Source organism: Budorcas taxicolor, chromosome 10 (assembly GCF_023091745.1).
Source record: "Budorcas taxicolor isolate Tak-1 chromosome 10, Takin1.1, whole genome shotgun sequence".
Taxonomy (NCBI): Eukaryota; Metazoa; Chordata; class Mammalia; order Artiodactyla; family Bovidae; genus Budorcas; species Budorcas taxicolor.
The window spans coordinates 58,251,266-58,273,829 of NC_068919.1; the positions used below are offsets into that span (position 1 = coordinate 58,251,266).

Consider the following 22,564-nt stretch of genomic DNA (forward strand, 5'->3'; position numbering starts at 1 on the left):
AGCCCGCAGCTCCGCCGCGCACATGGCCGGCCGCAGCTCCCACCCCCGTGCCGCGCAGGCGCTGGGCGAGCCGGGACTTGCGGTCGCCAAGAGGGATCATTCCGCCGGTTTCTTTGTGTGGCTGAAGCTGTAGAAATGGCTTATTTCCCTCCTCTTCGTTAAAAACAAAAATCAGACCCTTTCGCACTTTTCTCCCGCCGGAAAGGGATCGGAGAGTGGGTGGGAGGGGGATCTGCTAACTAGGGCAGGGGCGGAAAGGCTCAGGCGAAGAGTTGCCGAGGGCCGGGTCTGGGAGGGATGCTGGGAGCTTTGACTCACTCGCACACCATGTGTCCCTCCGCGCGCAGCACGGGGGACTTTTCGGTGGGGATTTTGGGCGCCGACCAGACGCGGCATTTTCGGAAAATAGCGCCCTGTGCAGCTGAAGCGCTTTGTGTTTAGCGGGGCCGCGTCAGCCCGGCAGGGTACGAGGCGCCTCGGGTCCCCGAACCACCTCCTGCTGCTCCCCCGTCGCCGCTCCCGAAGCTTTTCCAGGTCAGTGCGGGTCTGTGTAGGGCCCTGTTACCACCGGATGTGGAAGTTGATCTCTTCGCTGGTAAAAAATAATTCCACTTCCCCCGGAACCCAGATCATCCCCGCGATTTCCTGTTTATTGCATTAAGGCGCCGGGTTTCCGGGGCTCCTGGCCCCGCTTATTCCGCGGGGGTCGGCGGGGTGGGCCTGGGTCCCCGCTCCGCCCGCGCCGCCGCCGCGCTTTGTCCGCTGGCACCCCGCTTCTGGGAGGGGCGGGCAGACATGGTGGCGGCCGCCGCCCCCTCGTCGGCCCCGGCGCACCACGGCCTCCCCGCGGCTCTCCGCCGGGCCAGTCCCGAGCGGCGGGCCCGGAGCGGGATAGGGTCGGGCCAGGGCTGCGGGAACTGCGGCCGCCGAGTGGCAGGCGGTGGGCGGGCGAGGCAGGCTGGCGCGTTACGGCCTTGGCGCTGCCGCCCCGGGAGCCGCCGCTCTCTTTGTCTGGGCCTCCCGACCGCCCAGCCGGAGCGGGGAAGGGTCGGTGGGGGCGGCCGGCCTCGGGCGCGCTGTGCTGTTCGGGCCGCGGGGCCTGGAGGCGCTCGGGCCGCAGCGGGAGCAGCCGGCTTGGCCGGCCCGGACAGGGTTAACGGGAGCGCCCAGCTGGTCCCGTGCGGGTCCGCCGCGGCGACTGCCTCGGCCTCGGGGACTCGAGTTCCTGAGGGAGGAAGCCAGCTGCTCTGGATGCTGGGGACTTTTCTTGGCATTTGCCCGCCGGCATCTGCGGGTGCACGGCCTCCGGGACGAAGTTGAGAATCTTGCCAGGTCATTTCTGTCTCGGCACAATCAGTGTGTTTTTAGTGTGTTTTCGTTGAAGCTCTCCTACCATGTTGAACCAGCGTGCCTAGCCTCGAGGGTGCATCGTGAAAACTGAAACCAAAGGAATGATATAGGCCTGCTTTGTGTGTGTTTTCCCACTTGAAGCCTGTTTTCAGTACACAGACTCTTGCTTAAAACCTGATTGGACTGTGGCGTGGAGACATCTGTTCAAAGGAGGGGCAGAGACCACAGTACTTCTGAAGGGGGCTTGGTAATGTGGAAATATCTTAAATGTTCTCTCTGGACACTGATTTGCTGTCTCGATTCAGGCAAGTTACTTTTGTGAAGTGCAGTTTTTATCTGGAAAATGGTTTGGGGTAATGAGTGCAGTAACTTGCCATCCCAGAGGTAAAGCACCATAGTTGATTATGCAGAAGTTAGTGGCCAGAAGTTCTTTTTGCAGATAGTCTTTTTTTTCCACACAGAGACCCACCCAGCTTGCTTTAAATTTCTTCTCACTGACATGTAACCATCGACCTTGACACTTCCACTTTCAGGCTCAGATTTTGAATTTAAGGAAACGAAAGATGGCTTTGTTTTTTTTTTTTTCCTTAACTTTTTCTCTTGGAGTATTTATTTTCCCACAAAAACAAAATAAAAGTCTACTGCATGTTAACGCCAGTGATATTTTAGGCAAGAGTGACATTGTTTTGCATTTCTATGTCTTTTGAATGTCTAGTTTAACAGAAGATAGCTGGATTCGTGAACCTACTTCTGCGTTCAGTTTGTTGTGGTATCACATCATGTAACCGCTGGTAAACGCTACTGTATACTCATGCCTTTTTTCAAAAGCTGAAAAATGTGTCATTTCTATCCTGCTCTCATCATTCAGATCAAATCAGGATATTATTGTAAAAGACACATTTAAAAAATATGGATAAGAGGGTTGTTTCCTGTGCTTTTTTCTTGAGCTCTAGCTTCTTTTCAATTTGGGATTTAGATACATAAACATCATGAATAAAGATTGCATAATCTGCGTATGATTTTAGACTCAGAATATTTGAAAAAAAATTTAAGTGATTAAACTTAACAACTTATTTTAATGATGTACACAGGTAAAACACAAATCCCATGTTAAATTTGCTTGTGAAAACTTGTGTGTAGATGTAATTTCTGAAGTCGAACACTTCAAAGTACTATCGGAGTGCCAGCTTAAAAAGGAGTCCTGCAGTGAAACCTTTGGTGAAACTGCTTTTGCATTGTAATGCATATGCAAATGTAGAGTTAACTCTGAGTTCATGAGTTATCTGTTTCTGAATCAGTCTGGGTGTTGTAGGTTGGAGGACAGTTGTAAATGTGTGAACACTCAAAGCCATACCTGCTTTGGTTTAATGTTTCTGAAGTGAAGCTTCTGGTTGTTTTGTGAACTTTAGTCTGATTCTGTTAGTCTGTAGTTCTCTCCTGTTCCATCAACAGGAAGCATCTGGTCTGTCTTCATGTAACTGCTAGAAAATGCCAGGTATATTTTTGATGTTTGCTATTCACGTGAAAATAAATATCAGATTGGATTTTGAGCCGTACTCCCTACCCTCAGCTCTAGATATATTTATGATGAGCTCATCGTCTATAGAGTGGACTTTTTTTTTGGCCCTTGAGTACCTTAAGTTAGAAATGGCAGGTAAAACAAACAAGTTGTGAGGGGTTCGGGAGTCACTGCGAGAAAGTTTTCACTCATGAATTAATTACGAGGGTGCCGTACCCCTTTGCAAGCAGGTTGAGTGTAGCTAGGCTCCATCTCTTCTCTCTGCAAATACTAATAAGCAAACTGAAACAAAACCTTTAAGTTCAGGGCAACTTAGTTTTCCAGTGAGTCATTTCTTTGGTCCCTGAGCTTTCCAACTAGTAATCATGTTTCTGTAGCACTAATGTGTCTACCTCAGGACAGCTTTAATTAGTATATTTAACTTTTTCTGAAGATGTTTGTTGCATCAGGCACTCTGGTGAGTTTATTAGTGTTAGTATTAGGGCCTGTGTGTTCACAATGTTGACAACAGTGGTCTGCACAGAGAAGATACTTTGGTGCAGCCAACTGTCCTGTTCAGACATTGGTGGGCTAATGCAGTTTTATTTGGGCTAAGTATGTCCATAATGTTAGAGGCTTGACCATGAAGTGATCCCCACTGAAAGTAAATCCACCTGTAAGGCCATTGGTCCATTTAGAAATAGAAACCTAAAATTCTTAGCCCTAGCTCTCTTAACCTTTTAATGGGGATGATTATAAAGGTTGGCTGTTAGGGCCCAAGGTGCTAATGCACAAATAGTGTGGAAAGGACTTAATCATTTTAACTGATTGTACGTTTAATATGAATGAACACTTAAAAATTTTTAAAAAGTAAATGCCATTTTGAAGAGCAAGGTGTCAGCCCCACTTTACTTTGTACTGGTTGTGTTATAGCTGGGATATCATTTCAAATAGCATACTATCCTATTGTAAGTGGGATCTTGGATCAGTGCTGAAACTTTGTATCAGAATCAGCTGGAGAGCTCATTAAAAAGACCTATGGAGGCCCAAGCTTAAGTAGGATAGGAACTGGACCACTCTTGTTTTTCTCACATTCTTTAGATGATAAACAATCAAGTTTAAAAACCACCCAACTATAGAGCATGGCCAGAGAATTTTGATTGTGGAGGGAAATGGAAGGGAGGAAAAGTTGAAAAACTGTGATCTTTGGCCCAAAAAAGAGAAGCTCATCTATTCTGTCACATAGAACAATCAGGTTTGATTTGACCAGTAAGAACTAGGAGCAAGGGGTAGAAATTAGAAGAAGGCAGATTTCAACATTCCTCGAAGAAAAATTCCTCAAAACAACAGTATAATGGGTTGTTTCTGGTGGCAGGCTGTCGCCTTCCACTGATGGGCATTCAAGTTAGGAATTCAAGAGAAGGGGAAATGGTGAGCCGAATCAGGATTTCGGCCAGGTTTCGTTAAGTTCCCTATGGACTGAGAGTTTACAAATATGTGTAGGTTTGCAGGTACGAAAGTGGAAGGGCAAAAGCTAATTGAAACAAGTTAGCTTAAGTGGATCATAGTTTTCATTTTCTTGGATAAGGAAAAATGAGTATTAAATGAGAGAACTATTTAATGAGGGTTTTTTAAACCCAGCTGTAGTTTGGCATATTCAAAGCCTGAAAAATGGGCATACCTTCTGATGTGGAAATTTTAAGTGAATTTGTTTTGGTATTTATTTTGGTGTAACAGAAATACACCAATAAATCGGTAGCTGTTTACAACCAGTTGCAGCACTGTTGATAATAAAAGCTGCATATTAACACATTTGATTCCTTCCCCACATTAATCATATATAGTAAATAATGCTCTCCCCATTTTTCATAAGAGAAAATCGAGGTATAGAGAAATTATTAGGTAGCTTGCCCAAGTTAGCAGAATTAGTAACTGGTAGAACACAGACTTGGTTACAAGCAGTCCTGTGCTGTGAAATTGTAAACAACTTAGATGTTTCACAGAATTATGATACATTCCTTCCGTGGGGGTACTGCCTAGCCATTTTTTTAATGCTTTGTTGTTGTTAGTCGCTAAGTTGTGTCCAACTCATAGCCCGCCAGCCTGCTCTATCCATGAGATTTCTCAGGCAAGAATACTGGAGTGGGTTGCCATTTCCTTCTCCAGAGGATCTTCCTGACCCAGGGGTCAAACTTGCTTCTCCTGCAATGGAAGGCAGAATCTTTACTGCTCAGCCATAAGAATGTAAAAAAATGAAATTATGTTTTGGTGTATGTTAAATAAAAAAAAGTAAATTTAAAAATATGATTTTATTTTGATTAAATAACAGGTGTGTTGACATCTGGAAGGAAATTGCCAAACTGTTAAGTGATTATTTCTGTGTGTAATTTTATAGAAGACTATTTTCTTTTTACTTACACAAATTTTCTAACTCATACAGTGAATTTGTATTATTATGTATCTCTTGGGATTAAAAGGATTATGGTTATGTTTCAATAAAAATTAAAGATACTAGCATAAGCTGAGTTTGAATTTTACACTGTGCAATTTATGCAAGTTGACTAAGGAACTGCACATAAATGAGTATTTGAAAGTGCATGAAGTGTTCTGTATTTGTTTGATTCCTTACCACTCTAATATATTAATTGAATAGAGAGAAACACCACTGATTCTTGCCACCCTACCTAATCAGTTCTGTATTTTGTTTTTTTTTCACCTTATGTGTAATATTTTAAATATTGTGTTCATCCCTAGTCAGTCACTCCCTAGCTCTGTGACTTTAGGCAACTTGCCTAATCTGCTTTACTTTCCTTCTTTGTGCAATTCAAATAATTGCAATACTTAACTCATGGTGCTTGGAAGGATTAAATGAGTTCAGTTCAGTTCAGTCGCTTAGTTGTGTCCGACTCTTAGCGACCCCATGAACTGCAGCATGCCAGGCCTCCCTGTCCATCACTAACTCCTTGAGTCCACCCAAACCCATGTCCACTGAGTCGGTGATGCCATCCAACCATCTCATCCTCTGTGTTCCCCTTCTCCTCCTGCCCTCAATCTTTCCCAGCATCAGGGTCTTTTCAAATGAGTCAGCTCTTCACATCAGGTGACCAAAGGATTGGAGTTTCAGCTTCAAAATCAGTCCTACCAATGAACACCCAGGAGTGATCTCCTTTTGGATGGACTGGTTGGATCTCCTTGCATTCCAAGGGACTCTCAAGAGTCTTCTCCAACACCACAGTTCAAAAGCATCAATTTTTCGGCGCTCAGCTTTCTTTATAGTCCAACTCTCACATTCCTATATGACCACTGGAAAAACCATAGCCTCGACTAGATGGTCCTTTGTTGACACAGTAATGTCTGCTTTTTAATATACTGTCTAGATTGGTCATAACTTTCCTTCTAAGTAACGTATAAATTGACGAGAAAGTGTATGACACATACTTAATAGCTCAGTGCTGTGCTTAGTCAGTCAGTTGTGTATGACTCTTTGCAACCCCATGAACTGTAGCCCACCAGGCTTCTCTATCCATGGAATTCTCCAGGCAAGAATACTGGAATGGGTTGCCATGCCCTCCTCCAGATGATCTTCCCAACTCAGGTCTCCCGCATTGGCATGTAGATTCTTTACCATCTGAGCCACCATAGAAACCTAAGAATACTAGAGTGGGTAACCTATCCCTTTTCCAGGGGATCTTCCTGACTCAGGAATCGAACCGGGGTTTCCTGCATTGCAGGTGGATTCTTTACCAGCTGAGCTACCTGGGAAGCCCTGCTGCTGCTGCTGCTGCTAAGTCGCTTCAGTCGTGTCCGACTCTGTGCGACCCCATAGACCGCAGCCCACCAGGCTCCCCTGTCCCTGGGATTCTCCAGGCAAGTTCAATAAACCTTAGCAATTATTGTAGGATCATGGTCTACTAAAACCCTTGGGGGTCTAATGTGCTGTGTGCTTTTAGCTGCATCCGACACTTTGTGACCCCATGGACTGTAACCTGCCAGGCATCTCTGTCCATGGGAATTTTCCAGGTAGGAATACTGGAGTGGGTTGCCATTCCCTCCTCCAGGAGATCGTTCCAACCCAGGGATTGAACTTAGGTCTTGCCATTGCAGGCGGATTCTTTACCATCTGAGCCACCCAGGAAGAATTTTTTGTATATAGCTAAGGTAGTGTTAGTAACCTTTCAACGGTTAGTGCAGTAGCCTTCTTCAAACAAGTTACTATTTCTGCTGCAAAATGTATGAACCTTTACACCAAGTGGGGTAAGTAAAGACTATAAATAACTTAATGTCAGTTTAGGTAAGGTGTTACTGCCAAATAAGTTATTTTGGGTTTCACAGCTTTTTTTTGGCTTTTGGAATTGCAGTTAAGGAACCTGTGGAATTAACTTAATTTTGAGTCCTATTTTATTTTACTATTACAACATTTTTAATATTAAAGCATGTATAGGAGGTCCAAGATCAAGGTGCTACATCACTGGGCTCTGGTAAGGGCCCTCTTTCAGATTGCAGACTTCTCTATTGTATCCTTCTATGGTGGAAGGTGCAAAGGGACCCTTCTCAGGTCTCTCTTTATGAGGACATTCATCTCACTCGTGATCTGACTGCACCTTCCAAAGACTCCTTCCTAATACCATCACTTTGGGCATTAGGAGTTAAACATAAAATTCAGGGCTGGGGAGACACACAAATTTTTAGATGTAGCAAACAGTATACTATATAAGTGAAAGATCTAGAAAGATTTCTTACATCCTAACTGGCTTGTGTGAACTTTTGATCTTTGCAATTATTCCACCTGTGCTCCTTTATCTGTTCTGTTCATAGAGACCCTTTGTTTCTCTCCCTTAGTTTATTCCTGTAGGCATTATATATAGCCTGAACTTGACATCAGTCACTCCTTTCATATTTTACTGGACTCCTGTTGTCAAATCTTCCTACCTATCTAGTTCCTGTTTTTCCTCAGAGATCGCAGTGTATTTGTGGGTGAAGGTAGGTAATTATGAAAACTTCTTGGCCACTATAAATTTATGCTGTACAAATCCAATGGACCCTTGCTACTTAACAGTCATTTTATTAATCTGATATTTTGCTGTTGTTTCGTATCTTCTTCTTCTCTCGCAAGAGATACCACTGACTTATATTTAATTGAAAAAGAGTATAGAATGCAAGCTTGCATGTTGTCACTGTGGCAGATCTATCCAGTCACCTTATTTTGTAAACAGAATAGAAGAGGAATCTTGCTTTTCTAGGAATCTTGCTGCCATACTTAACTTTCCTTTGATCACTTTGATCGTTAACTGCAGGGATTTCTCCTTACCTTCAAATATTGCAGTGTATACAGACTTCTGTGTTTTAGGAGGAAAAGAAACGACTATTAACTACTGTTGTTTTTGGCTATCTTCCTCATTTCTTTATTTCAAAAATTTTAAGACAGTTAAAATATTGCTGCCCTCAGCTCTTTGGCTACTTCTTCCCTAAATTATTGCCATTTGTAATGACATTACATATGAATGTGACATATTCAGACTGTTGCTTCAAGGGACATCCTTCCCAGTGGTATTGGTTTCATCCTGGTTTTATTCAGTCAGTGTGTATGTGTTACTGTTGACTCCCACTTAGGCTTCATAACCTCTCCTGTCCTTGCCTTTCATCTTAGTGTGCCATCTTGGTTTTCCCCCTCTAGTCGCTTCATTTGTGAACCCCCGTTGTTTCATGATCCTCTTACCACTGCCATTCCTCTCAGTACTTGGCTCTGTGCTCACTCCTTTTTGTCTCTTCTTCATGTTTCATATGTTGATGACCCACAGGGGTCCTCCCCAGGTTGGTATCTCCAGTTGGTTTACCAAGTATTTCCTTTGAGAGGCTCAAGGAATTTCATTCTCTTTTTGGTTTATTATTACCCAACTTCCACCTACTTTATTTTTCTTTGTTTTATCATCATCATGCTTAAATCTTGAAGTCGTCTTTGATATGTTTCTCCTTTATTTCTTATATCCATCATTATTCCATCAATATCCAGCATTATTCTTTAGGTTAATTTTTCCTGGATCTCTATTTTTGGAATTCTGCATTGCCTATTATTTGCCCTTTCTAACTTTATTTATTTATTTAAAAATATTTACTTAGTTATTTGGCTGCACTGAGTCTTAGTTGTGGCATGTAGAATCTAGTGCCCTAATCAGGGATTGAACCCAGGCCCCCTGCACCGGGAGCTTGCAGTCAGCCGCTGGACCACCAGGGAAGTCCTGCCCTTTCTAACTTCCAATCCATCTTGCATATGGCTGCCAGAATAATTTTCCTAAAATTTTTTGAGCCTATTGCTGCTAAACCTAAGCAGCCTGAAGAGAGAACATGTACTGTTGACCTTTGCACTCTCCACTGTGCCAAGCAAAGTGAATTGAACTTGTGCTGGATAAATGTTTGAATGGATCATCGTTTGCTCAAAACATAGAACGACTCTCAATTGTCTACAGGATAAAGTCCAAACTCTGCTTTCTGGCTTTCAAGTCTTTCTGTTTTACACCTTGCCTCTTTAGCCTTATTCTTGACTTTTTAACATCAAGATAGTATTTGCTCTGTAGGATGCCATGCTTAGGCTTGACTCCATGTGTTCTTCCTTTTCCTTTTCCTGGCTGGTCAAAGCCTCTTCAGCCTAACAGTACTCTGTGCCAGGCACGATTCCAATCTCTGGTGTTTCAGTAATGAACAAAACAGAAGACAAAGTCTCTGTTTTCTTGGAGCTGACATTCAGTGTTGGGGGAGAGAGGGCACAGTAAACAAATGTCAGGTGGTAATGAATGTAATGAAGGTAAAAGGGTGAATGGATGAATACAGACACGAGAATGCAATGTTAAAGAGAACGGGGAGTAAAGGACTAGTTTTAAAATGACTTGTAAAAAAAGAAGAAAACTAAAAAAATAAATGACTTGAAGGCAGTTTGGTATCTGTCATAATTACCATTGCATTTATCCCTGTCCCAGCAGCCCAACTTCAGGGAATTTTTCTTACAGTTCTATGAAATGAAATGATGCATTTACAAAGTTATTAATTGCAGTGTAGTTTATAATAGCAATAAAGTCCACCTACAGTAAACTGAGATGTATCCATACAACACCCATACAACAGCATGCTAAGCAGCTTTACAGAAAATGAGGAAGCTGTCTATGAACTAATAGGAAAGGATCTTCAGGATGCGTTAAGAAAAGCAAGTGCAGAAAGTGTATATAGTAATGCAATCATTTGGTAACTGTAGAAATATTGGAAGGATATCCATGAAACTAGTAAAGGTGAATAATTTGTGTATGGGGAGAAGACGGGGATAGCATAAATGTTTCTATTGAGACTTCAGTGTATACATTTCTATGTTTTGAATTTTTGAACTATTGAAAACAGAAGAGCAAAGAAGAAATAAAGTAGCTCCTATAGACTTGATGATTTGCTGTATGTAGAGTCAAGAGGGAGAGGGAGTAATTGAGGATAGCTCACAGATTCTCCAATTTGGGAGGAAAAGAGTTACCAGTGAAGCAAGAGGAAGACTAGGTTTTGGCATGTGCATGAGAAGTTCTGGTCAGGCCAGTTGATGAGTGCTTTTACTCATCTGTAATTTTGTGTGTATATGTGTGTGGCTGCCTAGTCACTCAGTTGTGTTTCACTGTCTGTGACCCCATGGACCGTAGCCCACCAGACTCCTCTGTTCAGGGTATTATTCCAGCAAGAATACTGGAGTGGGTTGTGATTTTCTCCTTCAGGATATCTTCCCGACCCAAGGATCGAACCCACATCTCCTGAGGCTCCTGCATTGGCAGGTGAATTCTTTACCATTGAGCCAACTGGGAAACCCTGTGTGTATGTGTGTGTTTGTATAATTTATGTTCTTTAGATATAGAACTCAAGGTTGTCTTAAACATGAATAGTAAATAGTCATCAATAAACATTTTTTATCCTTCAATTACAGACCTTTATATTATGTTTTTTTTGAAAACAGCTTTGTAGTGATGTCATAATTTTACAGTCAAATAGGGACTTTGGTATGCACAGGTAGAATGTAGATAGAGCAATAGAGAATGTAAATCTGATAGCTTATATGGGAAATAGGAAATTTATTGGCCTAGTTCGAACTCAATTATATCTTTTGATGCCTGAAATTAAAAGCAATAAAAAGGGCTTTTTAATAAGAAAGTGATCTTTCAGTTCAGTTCAGTCCCTCAGTCATTTCCAACTCTTTGTGACTCCATGAACTGCAGCACGCCGGGCCTCCCTGTCTATCACCAACTCCCGGAGTTTGCGCAGACTGATGTCTGTTGAGTTGATGATGCCATCCAACCATCTCATCCTCTGTCGTCCCCTTCTCCTCTTGCCTTCAATCTTTCCCAGCATCAGGGTCTTTTCCAATGAGTCAGCTCTTCACATCAGGTGGCCAAAGTATTGGAGTTTCAGCTTCAGCATCAGTCCTTCCAATGAACACTCAAGTCTGATCTCTTTTAGGATGGACTGGTTGGATCTCCTTGCAGTCCAAGGGTCTCTCAAGAGTCTTCTCCAACACCACAGTTCAAAAGCATCAATTCTTCTGTTCTCAGCTTTCTTTATAGTCCAAGTCTCACATCCATAGATGACTACTGGAAAAACCATAGCTTTGCTGGCAAAGTAATATCTCTGCTTTTTAATATGCTGTCTAGGTTGGTCATAACTTTCCTTCCAAGGAGTAAGTGTCTTTTAATTTCATGGCTGTGGCCACCATCTGCAGTGACTTTGGAGCCCCCCCAAAATAAAGTCAGCCACTGTTTCCCCACCTATTTACCATGAAGTGATGGGACCGGATACCATGATCTTTGTTTTCTGAATGTTGAGCTTTAAGCCAACTTTTTCACTCTCCTCTTTCACTTTCATCAAGAGGCTCTTTAATTCTTCTTCACTTTCTGCCATAAGAGTGGTGTCATCTGCATGTCTAAGTTTATTTATATTTCTTTCAGCAATCTTGATTCCAGCTTCTGCTTCATCCAGCCCAGTGTTTCTCATGATGTGCTGCTGCTGCTGCTGCTGCTGCTGCTGCTGCTGCTGCTGCTGCTGCTGCTAAGTCGCTTCAGTCGTGTCCGACTCTGTGCAGCCCCAGAGATGGCAGCCCACCAGGCTTCCACGTCCCTGGGATTCTGCAGGCAAGAGCACTGGAGTGGGTTGCCCTTTCCTTCTCCAATGCATGAAAGTGAAAAGTGAAAGTGAAGTCGCTCAGTTGTGTCCGACTCTTCGGGACCCCATGGGCTGCAGCCCACCAGGCTCCTCCGTCCATGGGATTTCCCAGGCGAGAGTACTGGAGTGGGGTGCCATTGTGATGTACTGCATAGAAGTTACTTAAGTTTCTCATGATGTACTCTGCATATAAGTTAAATAAGAAGTGGGAATACCAGACCGCCTGACCTGCCTTTTGAGAAATCTGTATGCAGGTCAGGAAGCAACAGTTAGAACTGGACATGGAACAACAGACTGGTTCCTAATAGGAAAAGGAGTATGTCAAGGATGTATATTGTCACCCTGCTTACTTAACTTATATGCAGAGTACATCATGAGAAACGCTGGGCTGGATAAAGCACAAGCTGGAATCAAGACGTGATCTTTAGGGTAGTTGAAATTGTAATATTTAAAACAATATTAAAACTGAGTTAGGGAACTTTATAGTAGAGCATACAGTTTTTTTTTAAAATATGGTGCATTGAGGAGTAACTCAAGAGGTTTTAACCTAATGGAGGAAAGGAGTCATGAAATGCATGGGTGCTGCTTAGAACAAACTTGCTGTATAATTTTAGATTTAAACTTTCTTGGATGAGTTATAGTTCAGAATCTGATTTTGGAGGCCCTGATTTATCCATATGAATTTTACTTGATTTCTATTTGGCTACTGTCAAAAAAATAAAAGGGGAGCATAGATAAATCACATAACATGCCAGGACTTGCAAATGTATTAGTAGTTCTTTTCTGGGTTTATGTTAACAAGGATTTGGGTGTGGAATAGCAATAAAAAAGAGCTGTTAAGTAATTCTTGCTTGAGATTTAAAATTTTAACCATTTTATATCTGACGAGAAGATGTTATACTGTCAGTAGTTTTCTTTTAAAAATATAATGTTATATAGGATCATGTAACGGAGTTTTTTTTTTTTTAACTGCCTGTGACGTGGGATCTGGCATGCAAGATCTTAATTCCCCAACCAGGGATTGAATCCTTGCCCCCTGCAGTAAGCATAGAGTCTTAACCACTAGACTTCCAGGGGAGCCCCCAGAGATGGTCTTGTTTGAGTGAGGGTGAAACTGTTTGGTAGCCTCCAACCTGTACTACTTACCCCTTCACTCCCTGTTTTTCTCAGTACTGCAGACCTTTGGAGCTTTGGGAAACCCAATTTGAGAAATGCTGAATTGGGCTTGGCTACAGTTTTGGCTTGGATTGACTCTTACCTCTTATATATCTTTGTGTCCAGTTGAGTGGACAGTGGTGGAAAGAATGGTGATAGCATAGTGTAAAGAAATTAACCTGAAGAAGCATTTAATTAGTGGTTCTCAATCGGAGTGATTTTGCAAAAGCTAGAGAAATTTTTTGATGTGAAACAGAGTTGGGGGGTTGCTACTGGTATCTTAGGGTGGAGAGTAGGGTTGCTGCTAAATATGGAGAAACTCTTGCCTAGTTAAATAACCACTTTGTATGTTGCACTATTCTAAAGTAGTTATGCATTCAAATGACAGTAAAAGAAAGTCTTGTCTCTACCCATAAGAAACTTAAAATCTAGCTAAAGCATCTCAGACTTTAACAGTCCGTGGCCAACCTCCTTAACATCTGACCTACCCTATCCCACTTTGACACCTTTATTTCAGTAAATAATCCTATTTTTCACCAAGTTGTTCAGGCTAAAAGCTTAGTTGTTATCTTTGACTCCTCTTTTTTTTCTTGTACATTGACCTCTGATAGATCAGTAAGTGGAGAAGGAAATGGCAACCCACTCCAGTATACTTGCCTGGAGAATTCCATGGACAGAGGAGCATGGTGGTCCATGGTCCATGGTGTCCCAAGAGTCAGACACGACTGAACGACTAACACAACATCAGGAAGACGTGTAAACTTTACTTTGAAATATATCTTGGCATCTGGGTAGTGGTGGGATAGATTATTTAAACCAGCCCTCTTTTTAGGAACAACTGAAGATGCTGCATATGACATGTAAAGCACTACCTTAAGAGCTTTGAAGAACTGGGGAGATAGTGGAATCTGGTAAGTCAGATTCTAGAAGAAAGCCTAAACCAAGGGAGGTTAGCAGAGTACCTACAGAACTGAAGCCACTTTTCCCCGAGTGTATTTGCTAATATCAAGAAATTTAGGATTTCCATTCATCAGCTTTGTGGGATGAGATGGACAGAAATCAAACACTCAGAGCTTATCTATGTAAGAGTCATATAAGAGATCTGTCGTTATTAGGCTTGAACCTGTGTGTCTACTTCTGAGAGGGAAGGATGGACCAGAGCAAATCCTTGAACCCCTTTCATCCATTGCCTACTTCCCAGTCAAATATCAAAGGACTTCACGGCAAGTTGTCTTGGTACTGAGCAGAACAGGAGAAAAAAAAACTACAAAATTGTGACCCCAGCCTAGTGAGGTAAGGGCACCTTAATTTATAACTTTATTTGGATTGGTCCCTGACTGGTACTGTCCCTTTGGTGTTTTGCAGAAACAAATAGAAATGTTCCTTTGAGTAACGTTCCGTCATGTTAGGCCTCCCCAAAATAATTCATGAAGGACACTGACAGGCACACAGTCAAAGATAACCAACCGTACACGCAGACAAACATGAGCAAGAACCAGTGGAAATGAGAGACAGCAGAAAAAGATTGTCATAGGCATCATATATTAGAATTAGAAAATACGGGTTAAACAACCATAATTACTATGTTCACAGAAATAACACATCTGAAGAGAGGAAGCAGAAAAAAATGTCATTGTAGATTTGAAAATAACAAATACAACTACTGGAAATAAATAGAGTAAATGAATTAAAAACTTAATGGTGCAGTTTGCAGCAGGTTAGACCCATCAGGGGGAGAGGGCAATGGCACCCCACTCCAGTACTCTCGCCTGGAAAATCCCATGGACAGAGGAGCCTGGTAGGCTGCAGTCCATGGGGTCGGTAAGAGTCGGACATGACTGAGCGACTTCACTTTCACTTTTCACTCTTCACTTTCATGCATTGGAGAAGGAAATGGCAACCCACTCCAGTGTTCTTGCCTGCAGAATCCCAGGGATGGGGGAGCCTGGTGGGCTGCCGTCTCTGGGGTTGCACAGAGTCGGACACGACTGAAGCGACTTAGCAGCAGCAGCAGACCCATCAGGAAAATTTTTGAACTAGAATATAGATCAGACACCATTATCCAAGATGTCGCTTCAAGGTAGAAAAGACAGAATGATGGAAAATACAGATGACAGGGTAGAGATATGGAGGATAGTGTGAGAAAGTCTTAATTGGAATTCCAGAAGAAGAGAAGAAAAATAGGTCATTTAGAGAGCTGATTACTGATGTTTTCCAGAAACAATGAAAGATACCAAACTAGGATTCAGGAATCCCAGTGAATCCATATTACAGTGAAAATAAATTCACACCTCAGTTCAGTTCAGTTCAGTTGCTCAGTCATGTCCGACTTTGCGACCCCATGGACTGCAGCATGCCAGGCTCTCCTGTCCATCACCAACTCCCAGGGCTTACTCAAAATTCATGTCCATCGAGTCAGTAATGCCATCTGACCATCTCATCCTCTGTTGGCCCCTTCACCTCCCGCCTTCAATCTTTGCCAGCATCAGGGTCCTTTCTAGTGAGTTTTTCGCATCAGGTGGCCAAAGTATTGGAGTTTCAGCTTCAGCATCAGTCCTTCAATGAATATTCAGGACTGATGTTCTTTAGGGTAGACTGGTTGGATTTCCTTGCATTCCAAAGGACTCTCGAGTCTTTTCCAACACCACAGTTCAAGAGTGTGAATTCTTCGGCATTCAGCTTGCTTTATAGTCCGAGTCTCACATCCATAGATGACTACTGGAAAAAGCATAGCTTTGACCAGATGGACCTTTGTTGGCAAAGTAATGTCTCTGCATTTTAATATGCTGTCTAGGTTGATCATAGCTTTCCTTCCAAGGAGCAAGTGTCTTAATTTCATGGCTGCAGTCACCATCTGCAGTGGTTTTGGAGCCTCCCAAAATAGAGTCTCTCACTGTTTCCATTGTTTCCACATCTATTGGCTATTAAGTGATGGGACCAGATGCCATGATCTTACTTTTCTGAATGTTGAGCTTAAGCCAACTTTTTCACTCTCTTCTTTCACTTTCATCAAGAGGCTCTTTAGTTCTTCTTTGCTTTCTGCCATAAGGGTGGTGTCATCTGCATATCTGAGGTTATTGGTATTTCTCCCAGCAATCTTGATTCCAGCTTCTGCTTCATTCAGCCCAGCATTTCTTGTGATGTACTCTGCATATAAGTTTAACATCAGGGTGACAATATACACCATTGATGTACTCCTTTCCCTGTTTGGAACCAGTCTGTTGTTCCATGTCCAGTTCTAACTTGCTTCTTGTCCTGCATACAGGTTTCTCAGGAGGCAGGTCAGGTGGTCTGGTGTTCACATCTCTTTCAGAATTTTCTGCAGTTTATTGTGATCCACACAGTCAAAGGCTTTGGCATAGTCAGTAAAGCAGAAGTAGATGATTTTCTGGAACTCTCTTGCTTTTTCTATGATCCAAAGGATATTGACAATTTGATCTCTGATTCCGCTAACTTTTCTAAATCCACGTTGAACATTGCTGGAAGTTGAAGGCAGGTTGGAGAATTTTGAGCATTACTTTGCTAGCATGTGAGATGAGTGCAATTCTGTGGTAGTTGAACAGTCTTTGGCATTGCCTTTCTTTGGAATTGGAATGAAAACTGACCTTTTCAGTCCTGTGGGCACAGCTGAGTTTTTTAAATTTGCTGGCATATTGAGTGCAGCACTTTCACAGCATCATCTTTCAGGATTTGAAATAGCCTAACTGGAATTCCATCACCTCCACTAGCTTTGTTTGTAGATACTTCCTAAGGCCCACTTGACCGCATTCCAGGATATCTGGCTCTAGGTGAGTGGTCACACCATCGTGGTTATCTGGGTCATGAAGATCTTTTTTGTACAATTCTTCTGTGTATTCTTGCCACCTCTTCTTAATATCTTCTGTTAGGTTCATACCATTTCTGTCCTTCATTGTGTGCATCTTTGCATGAAATGTTCCTTTGGTATCTCTGATTTTCTTGAAGACATCTCTAGTTTTTTTTTCCCATTCTATTGTTTTCCTCTATTTCTTTGCACTGATCACTGAGGAAGGCTTTCTTATCTCTCCTTGCTGTTCTTTGGAACTCTGCATTTAGATGGGTATATCTTTCCTTATCTCCTTTGCCTTTACCTTCTCTTCTTTTCTCAGCTGTTTGTAAAACCTCCTCAGACAACCATTTTATCTTTTTGCATTTGTTTTTCTTGGGGATACCCTTGATCACTGCCTCCTGTACAGTGTCCGTGTACAGTGTCCAGGATCTGGACACTATCAGTGTCCATCCATAGTTCTTCAGGCACTCTATTAGAGCTAATCCCTTGAATCTATTTATCCCTTCCACTGTATAATCGTAAGGGATTTGATTTAGGTCATACCTGAATGATCTGTTGGTTTTCCCTACTTTTCTTCAATTTCAGTCTGAATTTGGCAATAAGGAGTTAATGATCTGAGCCACAGTCAGCTTCTGGTCTTGTTTTTGCTGACTGTATAGAGCTTTTCCATTTTTGGCTGCAAAGAATATAATCAGTCTGATTTTGGTACTGACCATCTGGTGATGTCCATGTGTAGAGTCTTCTCTTGTGTTGTTGGAAGAGGGTTTTTGCTATGACCAGTGTGTTCTCTTGACAAAACTGTTTGCCTTTGCACTGCTTCATTTTGTATTCCAAGACCCAATTTGCCTGTTAATCCAGGTATCTCTTGACTTCCTACTTTTGCATTCCAGTCCCCTATAGAGAAAAGGACATCTTTTTTAGAGTGTTCGTTCTAGAAGGTCTTGTAGCTCTTCATAGTACTATTCAACTTAAGCTTCTTGAGCATTACTGGTTGGGACATAGACTTGGATTACTGTGATGTTGAATGGTTTGCCTTGGAAACGAACAGAGATCATTCTGTTGTTTTTGAGATTGCATCCAAGTACTGCATTTCAGACTCTCTTGTTGACTATGGCTACTCCATTTCTTCTAAGGGATTCTTGCCTGCAGTAGTAGATATAATGGTCATCTGAGTTAAATTCACCCATTCCAGTCCATTTTATTTCGCTGATTCCTAAAATGTCGATGTTCACTCTTGCCATCTCCTTTTGACCACTCCTAATTTACCTTGATTCAGGGACCCAAGATTCCAGATTCCTATGCAATACTGTTCTTTACAGCATCGGACTTTACTTCCATCCCCAGTCACATCCACAACTGGGTGTTGTTTTTGCTTTGGCTCCATCTCTTCATTTCTGGAATTATTTCTCCACTTGTCCCCAATGGCATATTGGGCACCTACTGCACTCGGGATTTCATCTTTCAGTGTCCTTTTTCTTACTGTTCATGGGCTTCTCAAGGTAAGATTACTGAAGTGGTTTGCCATGCCCTCCTCCAGTGGACCACATTTCGTCAGAACTCTCCACCATGACCTGTCCGTCTTGGGTGGACCTACACGGCATGGCTCCTAGTTTCATTCAGTTAGAAGAGGCTGTGGTCCATGTATCAGTTTGAGTAGTTTTCTGTGATTGTGGTTTTCTTTCTTTCTGCCCTCTGATGGATAAGGATAAGAGGCTTGTGGAAACATTCTGATGGGAGGGACAGGCTGTGGGGGAATCTGGGTCTTGCTCTGATGGCCATGGTCAGTAAATCTTTAATCTAATTTTCTGTTGATGGGAGGGGCTGTGTTCCCTCCCTGTTTGTCCTGAGACCAAACTATGGTTGAGGTAATGAAGATAATGGCAGCCTCCTTCAAAAGATCCCATGCATGCACTCAGTGCCTCCGACCCATGCTGACCCATGCCTCCGCTGGAGACTCCTGGACACTCATGGGCAAGTCTGGGTCAGTCTCTTGTGGGGTCGCTGCTCCTTTCTCCTGGGTCCTGGTGTGCACAAGGTTTTGTTTGTGCCCTTCAAGAGTCTGTTTCGTTAGTCCTATGTAAGTTCTGGCATCTCTGTGGTGGGGTTAATAGTGACCTCTTCCAAGAGGGCTTACGCCATACCCAGGTCTGCTGCACCCAGAGCCCCTGCCCCTGTGGCAGGCCACTGCTGACCCATACCTCCACAGGAGATGCTCAAACACAGCTCTGGCTCATTCTCTGGGGTCTCTGAGTCCTGGTGCGCACTAGGTTTGTTTGAGCCCTCCGAGTGTCTCTGGCGGGTATGGGGTTTGATTGTAAATGTGATTTTTCCACTCCTGCTGTCCTCCTGGGGCTTCTCCTTTGCCCTTGGATATGGGATATCTGTTTTTGGTGGGATCCAACATTCTCCTTTTGATGGTTGTTCAGTAGAGAGTTGTAATTTTGGAGTTCTTGCAGAAGATGAGCGCGCGTCCTTCTGCACTGCCATCTTGAATTCACACATAATGAAACTGCAGAAAACCAATGACATTAAGAAAAATTTTAAAAGTAGCTGCAGGAAAAGATAACCATTGAAGTAGCAAGAATTAGGCTAACAGATGACTTCTCAACAATATAAATCAAAAGATAGTGAAATAATATCTGCAATACGAAATAAAAAAAGGAAAAAGCCTGTCAACCTAGAATTTTATGCCCAGTGAAAATATCTTTGAAGAATGATGGTGGAAATAAAGATATTTTAAACAAAAACAGATTGTTATCAATGTTGATTAAAGATAATTTAAACCAGCTTCATTCAGTAGAAGTTTTTATGATGATAGAAATATTCTTTGTGCTGTTCAGTATTGTAGTTATAAGTTACATAGGACTGATGAACTCTTGAAATGTGGCTAGTGTGATTGAGAAGCTACAGTTTTCATTAATTTAAATGGTTACATGCACCTTATTAGTGCAGTCCTAAAGCATATACGTCAGGTAGAATGAACCCCGGAGAAAGCAATGTCATCTCACTCCAGTACTCTTGCCTGGAAAATCCCAGGGACAGAGGAGCCTGGTAGGCTGCAGTCCGTGGGGCCACTAGGAGTCGGACATGACTGAGCGACTTCACTTTCACTTTTCACTTTCATGCATTGGAGAAGGAAATGACAACCCACTCCAGTGTTCTTGCCTGGAGAATCCCAGGGATGGGGGAGCCTGGTGGGCTGCCGTCTCTGGGGTCACACACAGTCGGACACGACTGAAGCGACTTAGCAGCAGCAGCAGCAGATGAATCCCCCAAGGTCAAAACAGAAGGTATGAAGGGCTGAAAAATAAAGTGATGTATATTTAGAAAATGAGAAGGAATAAGGACTGTATAGAACAGTACAAATTATCTAATGGATTTAAAAACAAGACAATAGCAGAACAGAAATGAATGGGATTCTAGATTCTGGGGTCCTTTGTCTAGAAGGAGGGTAAATTTAAAAAAAAAATATGTGGTAAACTTTAAATATATAAAAGGAAAGGAAAGAGTATGATGAACCCCACATATTCATTACCTAACTTCACCAGTGATCAACTCATGGCTAATCTGGTTCCACATACATCCCTCAATTAATTTATAACAAATTTCAAGTATCATATCATTTAATCTATAAATATATTGTTTTCAATCCTAAAATGTTATAAACTTAAACTAAATATCATTGTCAGATCCAGACAAACAGTTTCTTACTATCAATAGTAATATCTTAATACACATTTAAGCTTTCTTAATATCAATACACATTTAAGCAGTGTTTCAAATCTCCAAGTGATCTTTTTAATGTATTTTAAATTTAGGGCAGTTTTAGCTGCACAGCAAAATTGAGGGGCAAATAGAAAGGTTTCTTACACACCATGTTTCCCCATACATGTGTAACCTCCGCCATTGCCGGTATCCCCCAGCAGAGCAGTAGTACACTGTTACAATTGAACCTGCATTAACACATCATAGTCCATAGTTTACATTATGGTTCATTCTTGGTGGTGTGCATTCTATGGATTTGGAAAAATGTATAGTGACAAGTATCTATCATTAATGATATCATGCAGGTAGTGCCCTAAAAAAAGTGACTTTTAAAAATTTACATTTAGTTTCTTCAGACTGAATCCAAACAGAGTCCACACATTGTGTTTGATTGATGTGTTGGTTGGATCTTCTAAACTCTGTAGGTTTTGGGGAAAGGGGGAACTAAAGATTTTGATTAACTTTAGACTTTAATACATGGTATGATATCTAGGGAACCACTAAAGAAAGAGGATATAACTTCCAAATCAGTAGATGAAATAGATTTTTTTTTTTAATAATCAATCTGAAAGAAGAAGAGAAAGAACAGAAACTGAACAGAGAACAGTGGAAAGCATACAATAAGATGCTACATTTAAACCTAGGTAGATAGTACTTACGGAGAAGGCAATGGCACCCCACTCCAGTCCTCTTGCCTGGAGAATCCCAGGGATGGGGGAGCCTGGAAGGCTGCAGTCCATGGGGTCGCTAAGAGTCAGACACTACTGAAGCGACTTAGCAGCAGCAGCAGCAGCAGCAGATAGTACTTACAAAGAAGGCGATGGCACCCCACTCCAGTCCTCTTGCCTGGAAAATCCAATGGACAGAGGCGCCTGGTGGGCTGCAGTCCATGGGTCGCTAAGAGTCGGACATGACTGAGCGACTTCACTTTCACTTTTCACTTTCATGCATTGGAGAAGGCAATGGCAACCCACTCCAGTGTTCTTGCCTGCAGAATCCCAAGGACAGGGGAGCCTGGTGGGCTGCTGTCTTTGGGGTCGCACAGAGTCGGACACGACTGAAGCGACTTAGCAGCAGCAGCAGATAGTACTTAAAGGTAGAAATGTCCAAGTGATCACACAGGTATCATCCTAGCACACAGCACTACCAGCCTGAAATATTTTCATAACTAGTATTCCTGTCTCAGTTCTTCCCACCTTCTATGTATTTCCCACATAATAACATGAGTTGTTGTTGTTCAGTCACTCAGCCGTGTCTCTCTGTGACACCATGGACTGCAACACGCCAGGCTTCCCTGTTCTTCACTATCTCCTGGAGTTTGCTCAGACTCATGTGCATTGAGTTGATGCCATCCAACCATCTCCTCCTCTGTTGACCCCTTCTCCTCCTGCCCTGTCTTTCCCAGCCATCAGTGTCTTTTCCAGTGAGTTGGGTCTTTGCCTCAGTCAGGTGGCCAAAGCGTTGGAGCTTCAGCATCAGTCCTTTCAATGAATATCCAGGGTTGATTTCCATTAGGATTGACTGGTTTCATCTCCTTGTTCTCCAAGGGTCTCTCAGGAGTCTTCTCCAGCTCCGCAGTTCGAATTCTTTGACTGTCAGCGTTCTTTATGGTCCAACTCTCACATCTGTACATGTGTAGTTTTTTAAAAAACTAATTCAATCACATCACAACCCTTAAGTTTAAAACATTCTAACATCTTCCTAGTAAACTGAATACAATTCAGACTCCTTAGTAGTGCCTATAAGGCCCTACATGAAGTGGCCCATTCACACCTTTGTGATTGCGTATCCTACTCTTCTACTTTTATCTAAGG

At 42.4% G+C, this 22,564-nt stretch overlaps 1 protein-coding gene across 2 annotated transcripts in view; it reads left to right on the forward strand.

Annotated features, from left to right (window-relative positions):
- The first annotated feature begins 424 nt into the window (after positions 1-424).
- The window catches only part of GABPB1 (GA binding protein transcription factor subunit beta 1), a 68,368-nt gene continuing 46,228 nt past the window's right edge, over positions 425-22,564 (forward strand). Inside the window, exon 1 of one of the 2 annotated variants that reach the window (XM_052646325.1) lies at positions 425-534. The gene's annotated coding sequence lies outside the window, so the exon portion shown is untranslated. Of the gene's footprint in view, positions 535-14,423; positions 14,471-22,564 lie in introns of those variants that run through there. The other variant, XM_052646326.1, reaches the window with a different exon arrangement.